Source organism: Trichechus manatus, unplaced genomic scaffold, assembly GCF_000243295.1.
Source record: "Trichechus manatus latirostris isolate Lorelei unplaced genomic scaffold, TriManLat1.0 scaffold00187, whole genome shotgun sequence".
Lineage (NCBI taxonomy): Eukaryota > Metazoa > Chordata > Mammalia > Sirenia > Trichechidae > Trichechus > Trichechus manatus.
Genome location: NW_004444123.1, coordinates 4,195,041 through 4,208,876, shown reverse-complemented (window position 1 = coordinate 4,208,876; position 13,836 = coordinate 4,195,041). Strand labels below are relative to the sequence as shown.

General features: G+C 40.4%; 1 protein-coding gene across 1 annotated transcript in view; it reads left to right on the top strand.

Moving 5' to 3' along the window:
- Positions 1-6: 6 nt before the first annotated feature.
- PPP2R5A (protein phosphatase 2 regulatory subunit B'alpha) overlaps positions 7-13,836 on the top strand; it is a 100,326-nt gene continuing 86,496 nt past the window's right edge. The window contains exon 1 of the mRNA XM_023741731.1: positions 7-158. The gene's annotated coding sequence lies outside the window, so the exon portion shown is untranslated. The remainder of the gene's footprint in view (positions 159-13,836) is intronic.

Genomic DNA, 13,836 nt, shown 5'->3' with positions numbered 1-13,836 from the left:
GGGGACTGCCAGCGCCGCCATCTCGGCCTCGGAGAAAGTGGACGGCTTCACCAGGAAATCGGTGCGCAAGGCGCAGCGGCAGAGGCGCTCGCAGGGCTCGTCGCAGTTCCGCAGCCAGGGCAGCCAGGCGGAGCTGCACCCCCTGCCCCAGCTCCGAGGTGAGCGCCGCTCCGGGGGCCGGACCGCGTCCCCGGCTGGCCCTCGGCTCGCTGGGACTCCGGCGTGTGCGCCCCCTTGTTTTTCAGACAGCTTCGGAGGTTCTGAGTCTTGCTGCTTTCCTTACTTCCTAATTTCCCCCGCCTCCCCAGCTTAGGGGAGGCAAGCACCCTAGCAGGCAGCCCTCCACCTGGGGCTCGCTTACCTGCCTTTGGGATCGTAACTCTCCTCCTGTGCCCTCGCCCAGGCTCGCCTTTCCCCGTCTGAATTTAGCCAGCTACGCCCTTACCTGCCGACCTCTGCTTTCCGAGTCCCCGCGCCTCTTTCGGCCGCTTGGACTAGTCCTTTACTTTTCCGGTCGCACAGCCGTCTGTACCCACCTCATCCCTAACTTCCCGCCCGCTGAGCGTCCCTAAAGGTCCTGCAGACCGGAATGCTCATGCAAACCCGGGAAGAGTTAGCTGCCTTTAGATTTGTTTGTAAAGGAAAAGCCTAAAAATCTCACCAGTGTAGTTTCTATTTCCTGGGTTATTAGGGTTCAGTGTTACCTTTAGCCCAAAGACTAGAAGGACTGAAAATACCGTATTGTCCGAGAAGACATGCCCAGGAAGTTTGGGGAAGTGTGAAGGAGTAGATTGTGTCGCTCTGCAGCGGACTGGGAGCTAGCTTCGCCAAGCAGCGATCCCGGGAGTAATTCAGCTTGCTCTCCGTGCACTTTCTCTTGCCACTAGGTTTACAGGATTTTAATTAAGTTGTTTTCTGGCGGTCTTGTTTATTCTTTGTGAATGGCTACCTCTTAATTTTATCATTTTAACGTTTCTTCTTATGAGGTAGGCATCATGATGGAACAAATAGATGATAATGTCCTAGACATGTAAACCTCTCTCTTTGCAAGGCCGGGAAATTAAAGGTTCGTACGAAAACAATATTCGGCAGATTTTTCAGTTTATCGAAAAAGCTCCAGCATCCCCTTCCAGGCCAGTCTGATTGTGATTTGTCTTTGGGCGTAAGTATCCAGTCGTAGTTTGGCAAGGAGTGTAAAGAAAACCCCAGATCAAATCACAGTTGGCCCCCAAGAGCTCTGGAACCCTTCAGAACTGCCCTGCCTTTTGAGGTGCTTCTGAATCAAGGACACCCTACAGCAGAATCAGTCTGGCGTTTGAGGTTTTCGTTAAGACATGCATAACAGCTGCTATCACGTTTCTCGTTTGATTGCTCTTTAGCGTACAAAAACGGTTAAAGCTTTACGCATGGTAGTGGTAGGCCACGATTGTAGGCGCTGCCAGGACTTTAATTCTTGAGTGATGTCAGAGTTAGAAAGGAGCCCTGGTGGTGCAGTGGTTAAAGTGCTCAGCTGCTGACTGAAAGGTCAGCAGTTTGAATCCACCAGCGGCTCCTTGGAAACCCTATGGGGCGATTCTACTCTGTCCTTACAGAGTCGTTGTGAGTCAGAACTGACTCGACAGCAGTGGGTTTGGTGATAGCTGTAAAAGAATAGCATCTTACCTGTTAGCACATTGTATTGCTATTCATGGATTTTAAATTTAATTAAAACATCATAGTTATTTTTATTCTATTAATTTTTTTCATTAAATTGTCTATTTTTGCAGTTTGAAGGCTTAGTGCTAGCATTTTTCATATTTGATAGTGCTTTTTAGTAAGATATTGTGGTTCCTTAGTGTTGTACTTATTAATATTTTATCCACTTTTATGTATTAAATTACTTTAATATCAAACATGGTTGGTTCCAAGCCAGGAGATGCAGCTTTAATACCTGTTACTGTTAAAAGCCTAGTAGAAATATGCATAGTTACTAATCATCTAAGTTATCTGATCTATGGCTCAACAAGCTGAAAGTGCCATTGCATTTTTTATTTATAGTGTTTGGTTACTAGTACAGAGAGAACAAAAGTAAATTGAAACTTTAGGTTAATTCTAGATATTTTGCATGAAAATATAGTATTCCTCATAAGGAAAGTTCTGCATTCAAGATAAATATATATTAATTAGGGAAATAAGACCCTTACTTGGATTCCTCACTAGTAGGAAAGACTACTTGTATTCCAGATTCAAAAATGCTTGAAAAGTGTTTTTGTTTTCTTTTTTTTTCGTTTAATTGCGTCTCTCGGTCTGTTGGCAGGTTCTTGTTACCACAGCGTTGTGTTTTTGTCAGTAGCACTTTTTTTCCGTTTGTGGCCTCAACAGAAACCAGTGGAAAAAGCCCTTTGGTATGTGTATGAAAGAGAATTTTTCTTCCTGCTCTGAAATACAGTCTTGCTATGGAGTGATTCAGATGTCTGTGTGTATCCAAGATCTTTCAAGTGTTTATTCCAACCTTCTTATGTTACACTTTGTCCACGTGAGTCTAAAGTGGAAAGGTGCCAGCTAGTTTCCTTAAAGCATTCTGTACTATGGGTAAGGATTAAGAAAATAATCCAGCCTTTCATCTATAAGAAGTTCATTTGTGCAAAATCATTTAGTAAGTGGATTACAGGAATTTCATGGTGAAAATGTTCAGAATAAATTATCTGCTATAAAAAATCCAAAACCCATTGCCATCGAGTCAATTCTGACTCATAGTGACCCTGTAGGACAGAGTAGAACTGCCCCATAGCGTTTCCAAGGCTGTCATCTTTATGGAAGCAGATTGACGTATCTTTTTTCCTCAGAATGGCTGGTGGGTTCAAACTGCCATCTATTTGGTTAGCAGCCTAGGGCTTAACCACGGCGCCACCGGGGCTCCTTCTGTTTTGTTATAGAAAGTATTTAATAAACAGGCCTTGTTAAAAGGATTTTTTTTTTAAACGAGAAACTCTTATATGGGTCCTAAAAATTAAACTACCCTCATACTGTATAGCTTTAATTTTTTTTTTTCTCAGAACAGTGTCTCTTATTGTTATTAACCCTAAAAGCGTCTCTGGGAGCTAGGTACTAAACCAAAAAAACACTAAACCTGTTGGCCGTCGAGTCAATTACGACTCATAGCAACACTGTAAGGACGGTAGAACTGCCCCATAGGGTTTCCAAGGAGCGGCTGGTGTATTTGAACTCTGCCGACCTTTAGGTTAGCAGCCAGGAGCATGTACTCAGTCATTTTCCAGTATTTAAATGTATTTTAGCATAGGGCTTAATTCTTCTACTTCAAACTTTTCACCTGTTAACTAAGAATAAGGAGATTTTTAACTTTTAATAAGTCTCTGTTAGAGACAGTAGGAAGTTTTTAGTCTGTCTAATCTATTTTGTTAAGTTTCTGGAAGGATTGGTTTGGTATAGTAGTTGATACCTTATATTTATGTAACATTTTAGCATTTTCAAATTATTTTACCCTTTTATTTTTTATTATAAAAATATCATTGCTCTTTGTACCAAGTAAAACAATCCAAAAATGTGTAACACTCAATCCCCTGCTTTTTGACACCTCCTAAGGTAACGTCCCTGGCTCAGTGTATTTTTACAAACTTCATACTTTAAGACTCAATTATTCTCATTATATTGATGAGGAAGTTGAGGCTTAAACAGATTGGGTTCATGCCTGTGATTATTTATCTGGATAGTGTTGCAACTGACACTGGGACCTAGTTCAGATAATTTCATTTTTTTCACTTGTCCATGCTTTTGAAGCAGTTTTTGATAGAGTTGGGTCATTGGGATCAGTCCTGGGTCAAAGGTAAAATTTTAATCTTTGAGTCATTCTCCTTATCTGTAAAATGGGGATAATACCTTCTATCTTTCCAGGATTGTGGGGGTTAAGCAAAATAATATAAAGTACCTAAAAATAGGCAAAGAATGTTAGTTCCCATTCTTTTTGATATTTGAAAATCCAGATTTAAAGTATTTTTTAAATGAAGGATTCACAATAGCATTACTTAAATAGTAAACTTTCCTAAGTATATTTAAAGTGATTTCATATATAATCAGACTCTTTAAAGTATTAAAAGATATAGATAGAAATTTGTTGCCAAGCGAGGAAATTGACTCAACCAGTAGAATTGTATAGATGTGCGTTTTTCATAGGTGATAGCCGGTAAGTGACAAAGAACAGAAACTAGTTTCGAGATTGAAGTCCCCTTCAGATGAGGTCAAGAACTTCTCAAGTATCACACAGATTCTTTTTGGTTTGTTCTTAGAAACCGGGTCCCGGTTGAGATATTGAGAACAGTGAATAGCAATGTTGATTGAAGTGCCTTGCCTACCTTTAATGAAAAAAAAATTTTGTCCCTGGGTGGCACAGAAGGTTTGCGTTTGTCTTTTGTTGTTAGGTGCTGCTAAGTCGATTCCTACTCATAGTGACCCTGTGTACAACAGAATGAGACACTGCCCAGTCCTGCACCATCCTCACAGTCATTTCTGTGTTTGAGCCCATTGTTGCAGCCACTGTGTCAGTCCATCCCATTGAAGGTCTTCCTCTTTTTTGCTGACCCTCTGCTTCACCGAGCATGATGTTCTTTTCCAGGGACTGGTCCCTCCTGATAACATGTCCAAAGTTTGTGAGAACAGTCTTAACCATCCTCGCTCCAAAGAGCACTCTGGCTGTACTTCTTCCAAGACAGATTTGTTTGTTCTTCTGGCAGTCCATGGTATAGTCAGTATTCTTCACCAACAAAGGAGCCTTGGTGGTGTGATGGTTAAGGTGGTCGACTGCTAACTGAAAGGTTAGTGGTTCAAACCCAGTAGTGGCTCTTGGGGGAGAAAAGACCTGGCAATCTGCTCCCGTAAAGATAGCAGCCTGGGAAACCTTATGGGGCAGTTCTGCTTTGCTCTCTAGGGTTACTGTGAGTGAAGTTGACTCAGCGGCACACAGCAATAGCAACAAACTAACCAAAAGACTGGCAGTTGGAACCCACCCAGTAGCGCCCTGGATGAACGGTCTGGTGATCTGCTTCTGTGAAGATTACAACCAAGCAAAGCCTATGGAGCAGTTCTACTCTGTAACACATGGGGTCACCATGAGTCAGAATCGACTCAGTAGGAGAGGGTGGAGCTGCCCCATAGGGCTTCCTAGGCCGAAATCTTTACTGGAGCAGGTGGCCAGATCTTCTTTTCTGTTGAGTGGCTGGTAGGTTCGAACCGCCAACCTTTTGGTTAACAGCCAGGCACTTAACCATTGGGCCACCAGAGCTCCTTATGGAACAAGGACACTGACATCACATGAAGTTTCACAACTAGCTCAACATTGGCGGGGAGGGAAGAGTGGATTATTACCCAGTTTTTAAGGTTTATAGATCTTCTCAAAGTTCCTCAACCTCAGACCCCCTTTTGTGATTGGGATGGCATTAAGGAAAAGCTGAAATGTTAAGAAAGTATGTTAATCTGAATATGCTCAAGAAGAATGCTTGTTTATAGAAGGATAGAGCATTGGAATCATTTTAGGACTATTTTCTGGAAGACATTTTTAATTTTTTTTTTTTTTACTTTTTTAAAATATAGAGAAATTGCTAAATAGTGTCCATTGCTAGTTTTCACATGAAAGAAGAACTTTAAGTCTGTAACATCTTCAGAATTCCTGTTAGGATAACTTTTTCTCCTTTTCATTTTATTATCATCTCTGATCCTTAAATATTGGATTGTTTTTATCAAGTGTCTAACTGAATAAAGAGATAATCCAGTGAAATGTGTGTAGTAAAGTAGTGTGACCGTTGGGCTGGATCACAGTTCTGTGAAAAGTAGACTGAAGTTCTGTTCCTGCATTGTTTATACTCACAGTTGTTTTAGGCAGTTAGTTAACCCTTTTGAACTTCAGTTTAATCATTTTTACCTGCAAGACTAACATTTTTCCTTGATAAATTCATGAAAATGAATGAGTGTTTTATGAGTTACTGCCTCTCTGTGGATCAAAGACTGGCTTATCAACAAAACCAATACACTTGGGAAACAACAGATTTTTGGGCTTCATTTTTTAAATTTAACTTTTAAAATTATTAATAGCTGGGGGTAGAGAGTCGTTTATTCTTATTTTTATTTGTTTAACACTGTGGTTCTCAATCCTGGCTGTACACTTGGAGAGCTTTAAAAAAAAAAAAATGTCTGGGCTCCACCCAAGAGATTCTAAATTAATTGGTTACAGTAGGACCTATGCATTAGTCATTTTAAAAGCTCCCCAGGTGATTCTAATGCACAGCCAGGGTTGAGAATCACTGGTTTAGCATTATCTGTCTATTGATTTAATTCGTTAATTGAGAATTTGTCCTTTTCTCTCGGATCCTCATGGCTCATTACCTAGCCTATTAACATTTCATGCCCTCACATCACCTCCTGCTATTTACTTTCCATTCTCTTAACTTTGCTGCCCCCTGTGGCTAATCAGCTGATATCCTGAAGGGGATAGTGCTCTTGTTACATTCTGGAGTTTTAGGTATGATGAGGTGAAACCCATGTGAAATTCTGCACTACAGATTAGAAAGTAAACACAGTTAAGCTCCTGCGTACCTTGCTTACTGGTTAATCTGCCCTTGTGTGGCAGTCTGCTTTTGTAAGGATTTATGGCCTTGGAAACCCTATGGGACAGTTCTGCCCTCTCCTACAGGGTCACCATCAGTCAGAATCGACTCGATAGCAGTGAGTTTGGGTTTTTTGTTGTTGTTGTTTGTTTGAGGTGATTGTATCTATTGGATTTTGCTGTAGTCATCATAATGGTTGTTGTTAGGTACAGTCAGGTTAGTTCCAGTTCACAGCCACTCTCTGTACAACAGTACGGAACACTGCCTGGTCCTGCACCATCCTCACAATTGTTTCTGTGTTTGAACCCATTGTTGCAGCCACTGTGTCAGTCCATCTCATTGAAGGTCTTCTGCTTTTTCACTGACTGTCTGCTTTACCAAGCATGATGTCCTTCTCCAGCGACCGGTCCCTTTACGCGAGATGAAGTCTTGCCATCCTTTTAAGGAGTATTCTGGCTGTACTTCTTCGAAGACAGATTTGTTCATTCTTCTGGCAGTCCATGGTATAGTCAGTATTGTTCTCCAACACCATAATTCAAGGGCATCAGTTCTTCTTCAGTCTTCCTTATTCATTGTCCAGCTTCCACGTGCATACAAGGCAGTTGAAAACACCATGACTTGGGTTAGGCGTAGCTTAGTCCTCAGAGTGACATCTCTGCTTTTTAACACTTCAAAGAGATCGCAGATTTGCCCAGTGCAATGTGTTGTTTGATTTCTTGACTCCTGCTTCCATGGGTGTTGATTGTGGATCCAAGTAAAATGAAATCCTTGACAGCTTTAATTTCCTCCATTTATCATGATGTTGCTTATTGTCCAGTTGTGAGGATTTTTGTTTTCTTTATGTTAAGGTGTAATCCCTATTGAAGGCTCTAGTCTTTGATCTTCATCAGTAACTGCTTCCTGTCCTCTTCACTTTCAGCAAGCAAGGTTGTGTCATCTGCACATCGCAGGTTGTTAATGAGCCTTCCTCCAGTTTTGATGCTGTGTTCTTCATGTAGTCCAGCTTCTCGGATTATTTGCTCAGCATACAGATTGAATAAGTATGGTGAAAGGATTACAACCCTGACACACATCTTTCCTGACTTTAAACCACACAGAGGATTTTTACCAAATTCCACAGTCTTGAAATTGATCAAACATGCAGTCAGGATACATTGATAATTACTGGTGATTGGAATGCAAAAGTTGGAAACAAAAAAGATCAGTAATTGGAAAACGTGGCCTTGATAATAGAAACGATGCCGGAGATCGCATGATAGAATTTGGTAAGACCAGTGACTTCTTCATTGCAGATACCTTTTTTAACTAACATAAACGGCGACTATGCATTTGGACCTCACCAGATGGAATACACAAGAATCAAATCAACTACATCTGTGCAAAGAGACGATGGAAAAGCTCAATACCGTCAGTCAGAACAAGGCCAGGGGCTGACTGCAAAACAGACCATCAATTGCTCAAATGCAAGTTCAAGCTGAAGCTGAAGAAAATTAGAGCTAGTCCATGAGAGCCATATCCCAACTGAATTTAGAGACTGTCTGAAGAATAGATTTGCTGCATTGACCAAAGACCAGACAAGTTGTGGAACGGCATCGAGGATATCATGCATGAAGGAAGCAAAAGATCATTAAAAATACAGGAAAGAAAGAAAAGACCAAAATGGAATATCAGGAGAGACTCAGAAACTGCTTTTGAACATAAGAGTAGCTAAATTGAATGAAGAAATGATGAAGTAAAAGAGGTGAACAGAAGATTTCAAAGGGCGGCTCGAGAAGACAAAGTGAAGTATTAAAATGAAATGTGAAAAGACCTGGAGTTAGAAAACCAAAAGGGAACAACATGCTCGGCATTTCTTAAGCTGAAAGAACTGAAGAAAAAATTCAGGCCTAGAGTTGCAATACTGAAGGATTCTATGGGGAAAATATTAAATGATGCCGGAAGCATCAAAAGAAGATGAAAGGAATATACAGAGTCACTATACCAAAAAGAATTGGTTGATGTTTAACCATTTCAGGAGGTAGCATATGATCAAGAACTGATGGTACTGAAGGAAGAAGTCCAAGCTGCACTGAAGGGAATGGTGAAAAACAAATCTCCAGGAGGTGACGGAATACTGATTGAGATGTTTTAACAAACAATATCATTAATATCACACACAAGTAAAATTTTGGTGAAGATCATTCAAAAACAGTTGCAAGGAACTTCCAGAAGTTCAAGCCAGATTCAGACGAGGATGTGGAATATGATTGCTAATGTCAAGAGACAGTTGTTCTGACAAAACGAGGGGATACTGCACGGTGTAAAGTCATCATAATTAAAGCCCAATTATTGTCATTTCATACTAGGTTGTCAATTTTTTATTCTCTTTGTGATATTTGGAGCTGTGGCTGAGCTGGCAGATAAACTTGAGACATACGACAGAGGTTTGCCTGGTCTTAATCCCATCATTCAGGACAGTAAGTGAGGATTCCACCCACTTTGGAATGTAAAACTGATTTCTGCTCTGCAGTCATAGATTGTTCTGCTTCTTGAAGGTTTAGACCTAATGCTAGTACTGTTGAATTACATGAATTACTGTACTGAAACCCAGATATTGAACAAATGAGATATTCTTGAATTTAACTGTGTTTTTGCTCATGCCTTGTGTTTGTTTAGCATCAAGAGATGTTTTTCTCCAGAGTATTTTCACATCTGTTACCTTAATTTTCACCATAGCCCGTTATTCAAGGTAGGGCATCAAGGACCTAAGGCTGCTTACGTACCCTATCCCTATCTTGTATTTAGCCTTTCTCCTACAGTTGGAATACGTGTATTTGTTGATGTGTTGTGTGAGTCAGAGTTCAGTTGTTATACAGTGGTGCTGTGTCTCCAGAGTGCGATAGTAAATTTCTTGTGAAAGCAGAAGTCAGTATCTTTTTTAAAATCACATTATAGTACCGTTTTAGTTTCTTAGAGCTGCTGTAACAAAATACCACACGCTGGGTGGCTTATAGGAACAGACATTGAGTGTCTCACAGTTCTGGAGGATGGGAATCTGAGGTCAGGGTGTCTGCTGTGTCAATCCCACGTGAGACTTTGAAGGAATCTGTCCTAACCCTCTTTCCTAGCTCCTGGTAGCTCCAGGGTCACATGGCATCCTTCCTGTGTCTGTCTCTGTTATCTTCTCTTTTCTAAGGATGCCAGATGGGATTAGGACCCACCCTACTCCGGTATAACCTCATGTTAATTGATAACATTTTCAAAGACCCTGTTTCCAAGTCAGGTTCACAGGTGCTAGATGTTAGAACTTTAAACATCTTTTTGAGGGACACCATTTAATCCAGAACAGGTACCAGATACAGTATTCTTTGTATCATGAATGTGGTCATGTGAACAGAATCATTGTTTTAATGAAGAAATTACCTGCTGGTTGTCTTCTAGTCACCTACTCCCCTGTCCCCAGTTACTGATTGTGCCTCTTTCAGTGATGTTTATGCTACCTACGGTTAAATGCTTGACTACTAACTGAAAGGTTGGTGGTTCGAATCCACCCGGAGGTGCCTCGGAAGACAGCCCTGGTGATCTGCTTCTGAAAGTTCACAACCTTGAAAACCCTGGGGAGCAGTTCTATTCGCCATGAGTCGGAATTGACTCAACGGGAACCAACAACAACTAGCAGATCAATTTTCTAATATTTTGTTTGTTTTTGTTTTAGTATATTTATGTTTAAAATTCTTTAAGGGTTATTTAAAGTCAGTGAATTCTGGATTTTTAATACCTTGACAGTAAATAGTAAATGCAGATTTAACATGAAGGATTGTTGGCTCTTGTTGCCAGTGACTGGTGTCAGTGACATGGAACATTGTTGATAGATTTATTGTTAGGAAAGCTAATGTGTAAATCTGTGTGGAAAAGTAATGCTGGGTTGACTCCCAGACACGGACATGTATGCATGTTTGTAAAAATTGAATAAACCAAAATAATTAGTTTGCAATAATTTCTAAATTTGACATACAGTCTTCGTTTATGAGGATGTCGTTGAAGGACATGAAAGGAGCAGATTAAAATGTGTCATTACTTTTACTGCATTATAAGTAACAAGGATCCTAAATGCTTTGCTAAGTTTTATGTGGCAGGCTAGATTTATACAAATAAACTCTACTTATCTGAGCAGGATGTTCACTAATTAGCAGTTTCAAGCCTACTTTTTATGTCTATCTTTTTGAACTTTCCTCTGAAGAAATTTGTTTATGGGGCTTTTAAGAGACTTATGGTGAATTTAAGAAATCCTGTAATTTTGATCAAGTTTCCTAAAGAAACCTACTGGGATTATTTTTTTTTCCCCCAGTGTGGTTTGCTGAATACGATAGGCTCACATGATAGTGAGAGATTTCTTGGGAACACACTCCTCCTGCTGGAATGGTGATACTAATTGCATCTCTTATAACCTTAAACCCCAAAAAACCAAACCTCCTGCCATCAAGTGGATTCCGACTCAGTTTGTAACCATACTGTGGTGGTATCTGGTTGAACTTCTCAGAGGTGAACGGAACCTTAGCAGTCGTTCTGGTTTAACCTCCATTGGGAACTGATTGTACTTTTTGCTCTAGATGAGTAGGTATCTTGTCATTTCATCAGAGCAGCTTTCTTGAAGGGAGGGAGGAAACTATGAGTTTTAAAGCTTTAGTCCTACCTCTTAGATACTCTCAGATTTTGCTTAAGGAGTAAACTTATAGGTAATAGCTGAAGCAGTTAAATGTCTGAAACAAGCATTTTTTAATGAGTGGGCTTGGAATTTGTAGTTCAGGAATATCAAATCTTAAACAGCTTCAAAACTTATAACTTTTGTCTATAATTGGTTTTGCCTTTGCTTCGCTTATTCATTGGTAAAGGATATTGAAGAGTTGTAGCTGTTTCAAAAGGTGATAATTATTGAGTTTACTGTTAATCCCATGCCTCTAAATTAATGAAGTTAATAGGGTACAGACAACTTGGCCACTTTTAAAAACACTCTAGCTGCTGGATGGAGAATGGATTGTCACAGAACAGGACTTTTAGAAGGAAGAGCAATTGTTGTTGTCGTTAGGTGCCGTTGAGTCAGTTCCGACTCGTAGTGACCCTGTGTACAACGGAACGAAACACTGCCCGGTCCTGCACCATCCTCACAATTCCTTGTTAGACTTGAGCCCATTGTTGTAGCCACTGTGTCAGTCCGTCTTGTTGAGGGTCTTTCTCTTTTTCACTGACCCTCTACTTTACCTTGAGCATGATGTCCTTCTCTAGGGACCGGTCCCTTTATGCGAGATGAAGTCTTGCCATCCTTTTAAGGAGTATTCTGGCTGTACTTCTTCGAAGACAGATTTGTTCATTCTTCTGGCAGTCCGTGGTGTATTCAATATTCTTCTCCAACACTGTAATTCAAAGGCATCAATTCTTTGATCTTCCTTATTCATTGTCTAGCTTTCACATGCGTAAGAGGCAATTGAAAACACCATGGCTGGGGTCGGGCACACTTTAGCCCTTAAAGTGACATCTTTGCTTTTTAACACTTTAAAGAGGTCTTCTGCAGCAGGTTTTCCCAATGTGGTGCATCAGTGAGACAGGATGTGGCTTGGGCTGGGGTAGTAGCAATAGAGATGGAGAGAAAGAGATGTATTTGAGATGTGTCTTCGGTGATATTGTTGGTTGCTGTCGAGTAGTCTCCAGCTCATGATGACCTTATGTATAATGGAAAGAAACGTTTGCCCAGCCCTGCGCCATCATCATAATCATTAGTATGTTTTTGTGTCAATCCATCTCATTGAGGGTTTCCCTTGTTTTCGCTGGCCCTCTATTTTACCAGACTATCTTAGATAGGACTTGTTAATGAATTGATTGGGGGAGATGGAGAAGGAAAGGTAGAAGTTAAGAATGACTTCCAGGTGTTTTAGTTTGAACAACTGGATAGATAGGGGTGCATTGCTGAGAAGTAGAGTGGAGAAGAAACCAGGTAGAGAGGGAGAATCAAGAGTTGTATTTTGGAAATTTCAAGGTTGAGATATCTTTTGGAAACCGAGTTATGAATATCAAATAGGCTTTTGGATGTGTGAATCAAAGTGTGCCCATTTGGTAATTTCTGTGACTTCTAAACATTAATTACATTATTTATTTTAACCTTTAATGGCCTGCCAAGACTTTCAAGTTTGTTTATTAGAAAGTGTCCGTACTTTGCTGGACACTTGGTCTTCTGGCCAAATTGGGATTATCTATGCCCTATTCAATGGAATGTCTTCTGAGCACACCAGATGGCAAGATGTCCTTGGTATGTATGTGAGGGAGATCACAAAATATGTTGGGACAAGCGCATGAATCAGGTTGGAGTTATTTAATTACCTGTTTGCTGCCCTTAGACTTTGAATAAGTGCTTCCCATGTCTTCCTGTACAGCATTTAGGCAGTCAGTGCTTAGTTTAATATTTACTGACTGAGATGAGGAGGCAAAAGCTATTAAATGGATTTAAAGAAAAACACCATTTTGTGTCATGCAGTTATTCACAATTTTATAATGATCTATAACTGAGTAGTGTTTACATACAGCACCAATTTTCTCCCATTTTGTGGACGAAGAAACCAAAACCTAGGTAGATTATGTTTTTGTACGAGTCATTTATAGCTTGATCTTCTCAATTAGCTATTGATTCTTCCTCTATAGTATGTGTGTTGCCTGCACTAAAGCAAAATTGTTTTCTAACAATGCAAATGAGAAATATTTATAATTGAGGTTCTCACCACGATAGCCTAGTTTCTTTTAGGTCCTGGGCAAGTAGGCCAGTATTGAACATAGGTCTCTTTAAGAATCTTTAAAGCAGGAATCTTTATTTTTTAAAATCTTCTACTACAGAAATGCATCACTGGTCTTCTGTGGTTTCTCCCTTTTAGTACTGATCTCCCCACCTTTTTTAAGCAAGGAATGTTTTTTCTGAAGAAACAACTTGGCATTTGTTTTAGGAATGAACCGGAAGACGAAGTGAACTCTGCGCTTGCCCGGCAAACTTGTGTCGGCGCTAGATTTAGAACTTAGAGTCCCTGCTCTGTGATGGTGCGCGATTAGCAGTATAACTTAGAGTCCCTGCTCTGTGATGGTGTGCGGTTAGCAGTATGACTTAGAGTCACTGCTCTGTGATGGTGTGCGGTTAGCAGCATGACTTAGAGTCAGTGCTCTGTGATGGTGTGCGGTTAGCAGCATAACTTAGAGTCACTGCTCTGTGATGGTGTGCGGTTAGCAG